This window comes from Oncorhynchus clarkii, unplaced genomic scaffold (assembly GCF_045791955.1).
Source record: "Oncorhynchus clarkii lewisi isolate Uvic-CL-2024 unplaced genomic scaffold, UVic_Ocla_1.0 unplaced_contig_4447_pilon_pilon, whole genome shotgun sequence".
Taxonomy (NCBI): domain Eukaryota; kingdom Metazoa; phylum Chordata; class Actinopteri; order Salmoniformes; family Salmonidae; genus Oncorhynchus; species Oncorhynchus clarkii.
The window spans coordinates 145,196-154,782 of NW_027260867.1; positions in this window are offsets into that span (position 1 = coordinate 145,196).

Sequence of the window (9,587 nt, forward strand, 5' to 3'; positions counted from 1 at the left end):
GAGAGGCTATATACAGTAGTGAGGCTATATACAGTAGAGAGGCAATAACAGTAGCGAGGCTATATACAGTAGTGAGGCTATAACAGTAGTGAGGCTATATACAGTAGAGAGGCAATAACAGTAGTGAGGCTATATACAGTAGAGAGGCAATAACAGTAGTGAGGCTATATACAGTAGAGAGGCAATAACAGTAGTGAGGCTATATACAGTAGAGAGGCTATAACAGTAGTGAGGCTATATACAGTAGAGAGGCTATATACAGTGGTGAGGCTATATACAGTAGAGAGGCAATAACAGTAGCGAGGCTATATACAGTAGTGAGGCTATAACAGTAGTGAGGCTATATACAGTAGAGAGGCAATAACAGTAGTGAGGCTATATACAGTAGAGAGGCAATAACAGTAGTGAGGCTATATACAGTAGAGAGGCAATAACAGTAGTGAGGCTATATACAGTAGAGAGGCAATAACAGTAGTGAGGCTATATACAGTAGAGAGGCAATAACAGTAGTGAGGCTATATACAGTAGAGAGGCAATAACAGTAGTGAGGCTATATACAGTAGCGAGGCTATAACAGTAGTGAGGCTATATACAGTAGAGAGGCAATAACAGTAGCGAGGCTATATACAGTAGAGAGGCAATAACAGTAGAGAGACTATATACAGTAGAGGCAATAACAGTAGTGAGGCTATATACAGTAGAGAGGCAATAACAGTAGTTAGGCAATAACAGTAGTGAGGCTATATACAGTAGAGAGGCAATAACAGTAGTGAGGCTATATACAGTAGAGAGACTATATACAGTAGAGAGGCTATAACAGTAGAGAGGCTATATACAGTAGAGAGGCAATAACAGTAGTGAGGCTATATACAGTAGAGAGGCAATAACAGTAGAGAGGCTATATACAGTAGAGAGGCAATAACAGTAGTTAGGCAATAACAGTAGTGAGGCTATATACAGTAGAGAGGCAATAACAGTAGTGAGGCTATATACAGTAGAGAGGCAATAACAGTAGTGAGGCTATATACAGTAGAGAGGCTATAACAGTAGTGAGGCTATATACAGTAGAGAGGCAATAACAGTAGTGAGGCTATATACAGTAGAGAGGCAATAACAGTAGTGAGGCTATATACAGTAGAGAGGCTATAACAGTAGTGAGGCTATATACAGTAGAGAGGCTATATACAGTAGTGAGGCTATATACAGTAGAGAGGCAATAACAGTAGCGAGGCTATATACAGTAGTGAGGCTATAACAGTAGTGAGGCTATATACAGTAGAGAGGCAATAACAGTAGTGAGGCTATATACAGTAGAGAGGCAATAACAGTAGTGAGGCTATATACAGTAGAGAGGCAATAACAGTAGTGAGGCTATATACAGTAGAGAGGCAATAACAGTAGTGAGGCTATATACAGTAGAGAGGCAATAACAGTAGTGAGGCTATATACAGTAGAGAGGCAATAACAGTAGTGAGGCTATATACAGTAGAGAGGCAATAACAGTAGTGAGGCTATATACAGTAGAGAGGCAATAACAGTAGTGAGGCTATATACAGTAGCGAGGCTATAACAGTAGTGAGGCTATATACAGTAGAGAGGCAATAACAGTAGCGAGGCTATATACAGTAGAGAGGCAATAACAGTAGAGAGACTATATACAGTAGAGGCAATAACAGTAGTGAGGCTATATACAGTAGAGAGGCAATAACAGTAGTTAGGCAATAACAGTAGTGAGGCTATATACAGTAGAGAGGCAATAACAGTAGTGAGGCTATATACAGTAGAGAGACTATATACAGTAGAGAGGCTATAACAGTAGAGAGGCTATATACAGTAGAGAGGCAATAACAGTAGTGAGGCTATATACAGTAGAGAGGCAATAACAGTAGTGAGGCTATATAGAGTAGAGAGGCAATAACAGTAGTGAGGCTATATACAGTAGAGAGGCAATAACAGCAGTGAGGCTATATACAGTAGAGAGGCAATAACAGTAGTAAGGCTATATACAGTAGAGAGGCAATAACAGTAGTGAGGCTATATACAGTAGAGAGGCAATAACAGTAGTGAGGCTATATACAGTAGAGAGGCAATAACAGTAGTGAGGCTGTATACAGAAGAGAGGCAATAACAGTAGTGAGGCTATATACAGTAGAGAGGCAATAACAGTAGTGAGGCTATATACAGTAGAGAGGCAATAACAGTAGAGAGGCTATATACAGTAGAGAGGCAATAACAGTAGTGAGGCTATATACAGTAGAGAGGCAATAACAGTAGTGAGGCTATATACAGTAGAGAGGCAATAACAGTAGTGAGGCTATATACAGTAGAGAGGCAATAACAGTAGTGAGGCTATATACAGTAGAGAGGCTATATACAGTAGTGAGGCTATATACAGTAGAGAGGCTATAACAGTATAGAGGCTATATACAGTAGAGAGGCTATATACAGTAGAGAGGCTATATACAGTAGTGAGGCTATATACAGTAGAGAGGCTATAACAGTAGTGAGGCTATATACAGTAGTGAGGCTATATACAGTAGAGAGGCTATAACAGTAGTGAGGCTATATACAGTAGAGAGGCAATAACAGTAGTGAGGCTGTATACAGTAGAGAGGCAATAACAGTAGTGAGGCTATATACAGTAGAGAGGCAATAACAGTAGTGAGGCTATATACAGTAGAGAGGCAATAACAGTAGAGAGGCTATATACAGTAGAGAGGCAATAACAGTAGTGAGGCTATATACAGTAGAGAGGCAATAACAGTAGTGAGGCTATATACAGTAGAGAGGCAATAACAGTAGTGAGGCTATATACAGTAGAGAGGCAATAACAGTAGTGAGGCTATATACAGTAGAGAGGCTATATACAGTAGTGAGGCTATATACAGTAGAGAGGCTATAACAGTAGAGAGGCTATATACAGTAGAGAGGCTATATACAGTAGAGAGGCTATATACAGTAGTGAGGCTATATACAGTAGAGAGGCTATAACAGTAGTGAGGCTACATACAGTAGTGAGGCTATATACAGTAGAGAGGCTATAACAGTAGTGAGGCTATATACAGTAGAGAGGCAATAACAGTAGTTAGGCTATAACAGTAGTGAGGCTATATACAGTAGAGAGGCAATAACAGTAGTGAGGCTATATACAGTAGAGAGGCAATAACAGTAGTGAGGCTATATACAGTAGAGAGGCAATAACAGTAGTGAGGCTATATACAGTAGAGGCAATAACAGTAGTGAGGCTATATACAGTAGAGAGGCAATAACAGTAGAGAGGCTATATACAGTAGAGAGGCAATAACAGTAGTGAGGCTATATACAGTAGAGGCAATAACAGTAGTGAGGCTATATACAGTAGAGAGGCAATAACAGTAGTGAGGCTATATACAGTAGAGGCAATAACAGTAGTGAGGCTATATACAGTAGTGAGGCTATAACAGTAGTGAGGCTATAACAGTAGCGAGGCGATATACAGTAGAGGCTATATACATTAGCGAGGATATATATAGTAGTGAGGCTATATACAGTAGTGAGGCTATATACAGTAGCAAGGCTATAACAGTAGTAAGGCTATAACAGTAGCGAGACTATATGCAGTAGCAAGGCTATAACAGTAGTAAGGCTATAACAGTAGCGAGGCTATATACAGTAGAGAGGCTATATACAGTAGCGAGGATATATATAGTAGTGAGGCTATAACAGTAGTGAGGCTATATACAGTAGAGAGGCAATAACAGTAGTGAGGCTATATACAGTAGAGAGGCAATAACAGTAGTGAGGCTATATACAGTAGAGAGGCAATAACAGTAGTGAGGCTATATACAGTAGAGAAGCAATAACAGTAGTGAGGCTATATACAGTAGAGAGGCAATAACAGTAGTGAGGCTATATACAGTAGAGAGGCTCTATACAGTAACGAGGATATATATAGTAGTGAGGCTATATACAGCAGTGAGGCTATAACAGTAGTGAGGCTCTATACAGTAACGAGGATATATACAGTAGAGAGGCTCTATACAGTAACGAGGATATATACAGTAGAGAGGCTATATACAGTAGCGAGGATATATATAGTAGTGAGGCTATATACAGTAGTGAGGCTATATACAGTAGTGAGGCTATAACAGTAGTGAGGCTATAACAGTAGCGAGGCTATATACAGTAGAGGCTATATACAGTAGCGAGGATATATATAGTAGTGAGGCTATAACAGTAGTGAGGCTATATACAGTAGAGAGGCAATAACAGTAGTGAGGCTATATACAGTAGAGAGGCAATAACAGTAGCGAGGCTATATACAGTAGAGAGGCAATAACAGTAGTGAGGCTATATACAGTAGAGAGGCAATAACAGTAGTGAGGCTATATACAGTAGAGAGGCTCTATACAGTAACGAGGATATATATAGTAGTGAGGCTATAACAGTAGTGAGGCTATATACAGTAGAGAGGCTATAACAGTAGTGAGGCTATATACAGCAGTGAGGCTATAACAGTAGTGAGGCTATATACAGTAGAGAGGCTATATACAGTAGAGAGGATATATATAGTAGTGAGGCTATATACAGTAGTGAGGCTTTATACAGTAGTGAGGCTATTACAGTAGTGAGGCTATAACAGTAGCGAGGCTATATACAGTAGAAGCTATATACAGTAGCGAGGATATATATAGCAGTGAGGCTATATACAGTAGTGAGGATATATACAGTAGCGAGGCTATAACAGTAGTAAGGCTATAACAGTAGCGAGGCTATATACAGTAGAGAGGCTATATACAATAGCGAGGATATATATAGTAGTGAGGCTATAACAGTAGTGAGGCTATATACAGTAGCGAGGCTATAACAGTAGAGAGGCTATATACAGTAGCGAGGATATATACAGTAGCGAGGCTATAACAGTAACGAGGCTATATACAGTAGCGAGGCTGCATACAGTAGCGAGGCTATAACAGTAGTGAGGCTATAACAGTAGTGAGGCTATATACAGTAGTGAGGCTATAACAGTAGCGAGGCTATATACAGTAGTGAGGCTATAACAGTAGTGAGGCTATATACAGTAGAGAGGCTATAACAGTAGTGAGGCTATATACAGTAGAGAGGCTATATACAGTAGTGAGGCTATATACAGTAGAGAGGCAATAACAGTAGCGAGGCTATATACAGTAGTGAGGCTATAACAGTAGTGAGGCTATATACAGTAGAGAGGCAATAACAGTAGTGAGGCTATATACAGTAGAGAGGCAATAACAGTAGTGAGGCTATATACAGTAGAGAGGCAATAACAGTAGTGAGGCTATATACAGTAGAGAGGCAATAACAGTAGTGAGGCTATATACAGTAGAGAGGCAATAACAGTAGTGAGGCTATATACAGTAGAGAGGCAATAACAGTAGTGAGGCTATATACAGTAGCTAGGCTATAACAGTAGTGAGGCTATATACAGTAGAGAGGCAATAACAGTAGCGAGGCTATATACAGTAGAGAGGCAATAACAGTAGAGAGACTATATACAGTAGAGGCAATAACAGTAGTGAGGCTATATACAGTAGAGAGGCAATAACAGTAGTTAGGCAATAACAGTAGTGAGGCTATATACAGTAGAGAGGCAATAACAGTAGTGAGGCTATATACAGTAGAGAGACTATATACAGTAGAGAGGCTATAACAGTAGAGAGGCTATATACAGTAGAGAGGCAATAACAGTAGTGAGGCTATATACAGTAGAGAGGCAATAACAGTAGTGAGGCTATATAGAGTAGAGAGGCAATAACAGTAGTGAGGCTATATACAGTAGAGAGGCAATAACAGCAGTGAGGCTATATACAGTAGAGAGGCAATAACAGTAGTGAGGCTATATACAGTAGAGAGGCAATAACAGTAGTGAGGCTATATACAGTAGAGAGGCAATAACAGTAGTGAGGCTATATACAGTAGAGAGGCAATAACAGTAGTGAGGCTGTATACAGAAGAGAGGCAATAACAGTAGTGAGGCTATATACAGTAGAGAGGCAATAACAGTAGTGAGGCTATATACAGTAGAGAGGCAATAACAGTAGAGAGGCTATATACAGTAGAGAGGCAATAACAGTAGTGAGGCTATATACAGTAGAGAGGCAATAACAGTAGTGAGGCTATATACAGTAGAGAGGCAATAACAGTAGTGAGGCTATATACAGTAGAGAGGCAATAACAGTAGTGAGGCTATATACAGTAGAGAGGCTATATACAGTAGTGAGGCTATATACAGTAGAGAGACTATAACAGTAGAGAGGCTATATACAGTAGAGAGGCTATATACAGTAGAGAGGCTATATACAGTAGTGAGGCTATATACAGTAGAGAGGCTATAACAGTAGTGAGGCTATATACAGTAGTGAGGCTATATACAGTAGAGAGGCTATAACAGTAGTGAGGCTATATACAGTAGAGAGGCAATAACAGTAGTGAGGCTGTATACAGTAGAGAGGCAATAACAGTAGTGAGGCTATATACAGTAGAGAGGCAATAACAGTAGTGAGGCTATATACAGTAGAGAGGCAATAACAGTAGAGAGGCTATATACAGTAGAGAGGCAATAACAGTAGTGAGGCTATATACAGTAGAGAGGCAATAACAGTAGTGAGGCTATATACAGTAGAGAGGCAATAACAGTAGTGAGGCTATATACAGTAGAGAGGCAATAACAGTAGTGAGGCTATATACAGTAGAGAGGCTATATACAGTAGTGAGGCTATATACAGTAGAGAGGCTATAACAGTAAAGAGGCTATATACAGTAGAGAGGCTATATACAGTAGAGAGGCTATATACAGTAGTGAGGCTATATACAGTAGAGAGGCTATAACAGTAGTGAGGCTACATACAGTAGTGAGGCTATATACAGTAGAGAGGCTATAACAGTAGTGAGGCTATATACAGTAGAGAGGCAATAACAGTAGTTAGGCTATAACAGTAGTGAGGCTATATACAGTAGAGAGGCAATAACAGTAGTGAGGCTATATACAGTAGAGAGGCAATAACAGTAGTGAGGCTATATACAGTAGAGAGGCAATAACAGTAGTGAGGCTATATACAGTAGAGGCAATAACAGTAGTGAGGCTATATACAGTAGAGAGGCAATAACAGTAGTGAGGCTATATACAGTAGAGAGGCAATAACAGTAGTGAGGCTATATACAGTAGAGGCAATAACAGTAGTGAGGCTATATACAGTAGAGAGGCAATAACAGTAGTGAGGCTATATACAGTAGAGTAGAGGCAATAACAGTAGTGAGGCTATATACAGTAGTGAGGCTATAACAGTTGTGAGGCTATAACAGTAGCGAGGCGATATACAGTAGAGGCTATATACATTAGCGAGGATATATATAGTAGTGAGGCTATATACAGTAGTGAGGCTATATACAGTAGCAAGGCTATAACAGTAGTAAGGCTATAACAGTAGCGAGACTATATACAGTAGGAAGGCTATAACAGTAGTAAGGCTATAACAGTAGCGAGGCTATATACAGTAGAGAGGCTATATACAGTAGCGAGGATATATATAGTAGTGAGGCTATAACAGTAGTGAGGCTATATACAGTAGAGAGGCAATAACAGTAGTGAGGCTATATACAGTAGAGAGGCAATAACAGTAGTGAGGCTATATACAGTAGAGAGGCAATAACAGTAGTGAGGCTATATACAGTAGAGAAGCAATAACAGTAGTGAGGCTATATACAGTAGAGAGGCAATAACAGTAGTGAGGCTATATACAGTAGAGAGGCAATAACACTAGTGAGGCTATATACAGTAGAGAGGCTATATACAGTAGTGAGGCTATATACAGTAGAGAGGCTATAACAGTAGAGAGGCTATATACAGTAGAGAGGCTATATACAGTAGAGAGGCTATATACAGTAGTGAGGCTATATACAGTAGAGAGGCTATAACAGTAGTGAGGCTATATACAGTAGTGAGGCTATATACAGTAGAGAGGCTATAACAGTAGTGAGGCTATATACAGTAGAGAGGCAATAACAGTAGTGAGGCTATATACAGTAGAGAGGCAATAACAGTAGTGAGGCTATATACAGTAGAGAGGCAATAACAGTAGAGAGGCTATATACAGTAGAGAGGCAATAACAGTAGTGAGGCTATATACAGTAGAGAGGCAATAACAGTAGTGAGGCTATAACAGTAGAGAGGCAATAACAGTAGTGAGGCTATATACAGTAGAGAGGCAATAACAGTAGTGAGGCTATATACAGTAGAGAGGCTATATACAGTAGTGAGGCTATATACAGTAGAGAGGCTATAACAGTAGAGAGGCTATATACAGTAGAGAGGCTATATACAGTAGAGAGGCTATATACAGTAGTGAGGCTATATACAGTAGAGAGGCTATAACAGTAGTGAGGCTACATACAGTAGTGAGGCTATATACAGTAGAGAGGCTATAACAGTAGTGAGGCTATATACAGTAGAGAGGCAATAACAGTAGTTAGGCTATAACAGTAGTGAGGCTATATACAGTAGAGAGGCAATAACAGTAGTGAGGCTATATACAGTAGAGAGGCAATAACAGTAGTGAGGCTATATACAGTAGAGAGGCAATAACAGTAGTGAGGCTATATACAGTAGAGGCAATAACAGTAGTGAGGCTATATACAGTAGAGAGGCAATAACAGTAGTGAGGCTATATACAGTAGAGAGGCAATAACAGTAGTGAGGCTATATACAGTAGAGGCAATAACAGTAGTGAGGCTATATACAGTAGAGAGGCAATAACAGTAGTGAGGCTATATACAGTAGAGGCAATAACAGTAGTGAGGCTATATACAGTAGTGAGGCTATAACAGTAGTGAGGCTATAACAGTAGCGAGGCGATATACAGTAGAGGCTATATACATTAGCGAGGATATATATAGTAGTGAGGCTATATACAGTAGTGAGGCTATATACAGTAGCAAGGCTATAACAGTAGTAAGGCTATAACAGTAGCGAGACTATATACAGCAGCAAGGCTATAACAGTAGTAAGGCTATAACAGTAGCGAGGCTATATACAGTAGAGAGGCTATATACAGTAGCGAGGATATATATAGTAGTGAGGCTATAACAGTAGTGAGGCTATATACAGTAGAGAGGCAATAACAGTAGTGAGGCTATATACAGTAGAGAGGCAATAACAGTAGTGAGGCTATATACAGTAGAGAGGCAATAACAGTAGTGAGGCTATATACAGTAGAGAAGCAATAACAGTAGTGAGGCTATATACAGTAGAGAGGCAATAACAGTAGTGAGGCTATATACAGTAGAGAGGCTCTATACAGTAACGAGGATATATATAGTAGTGAGGCTATATACAGCAGTGAGGCTATAACAGTAGTGAGGCTCTATACAGTAACGAGGATATATACAGTAGAGAGGCTCTATACAGTAACGAGGATATATACAGTAGAGAGGCTATATACAGTAGCGAGGATATATATAGTAGTGAGGCTATATACAGTAGTGAGGCTATATACAGTAGTGAGGCTATAACAGTAGTGAGGCTATAACAGTAGCGAGGCTATATACAGTAGAGGCTATATACATTAGCGAGG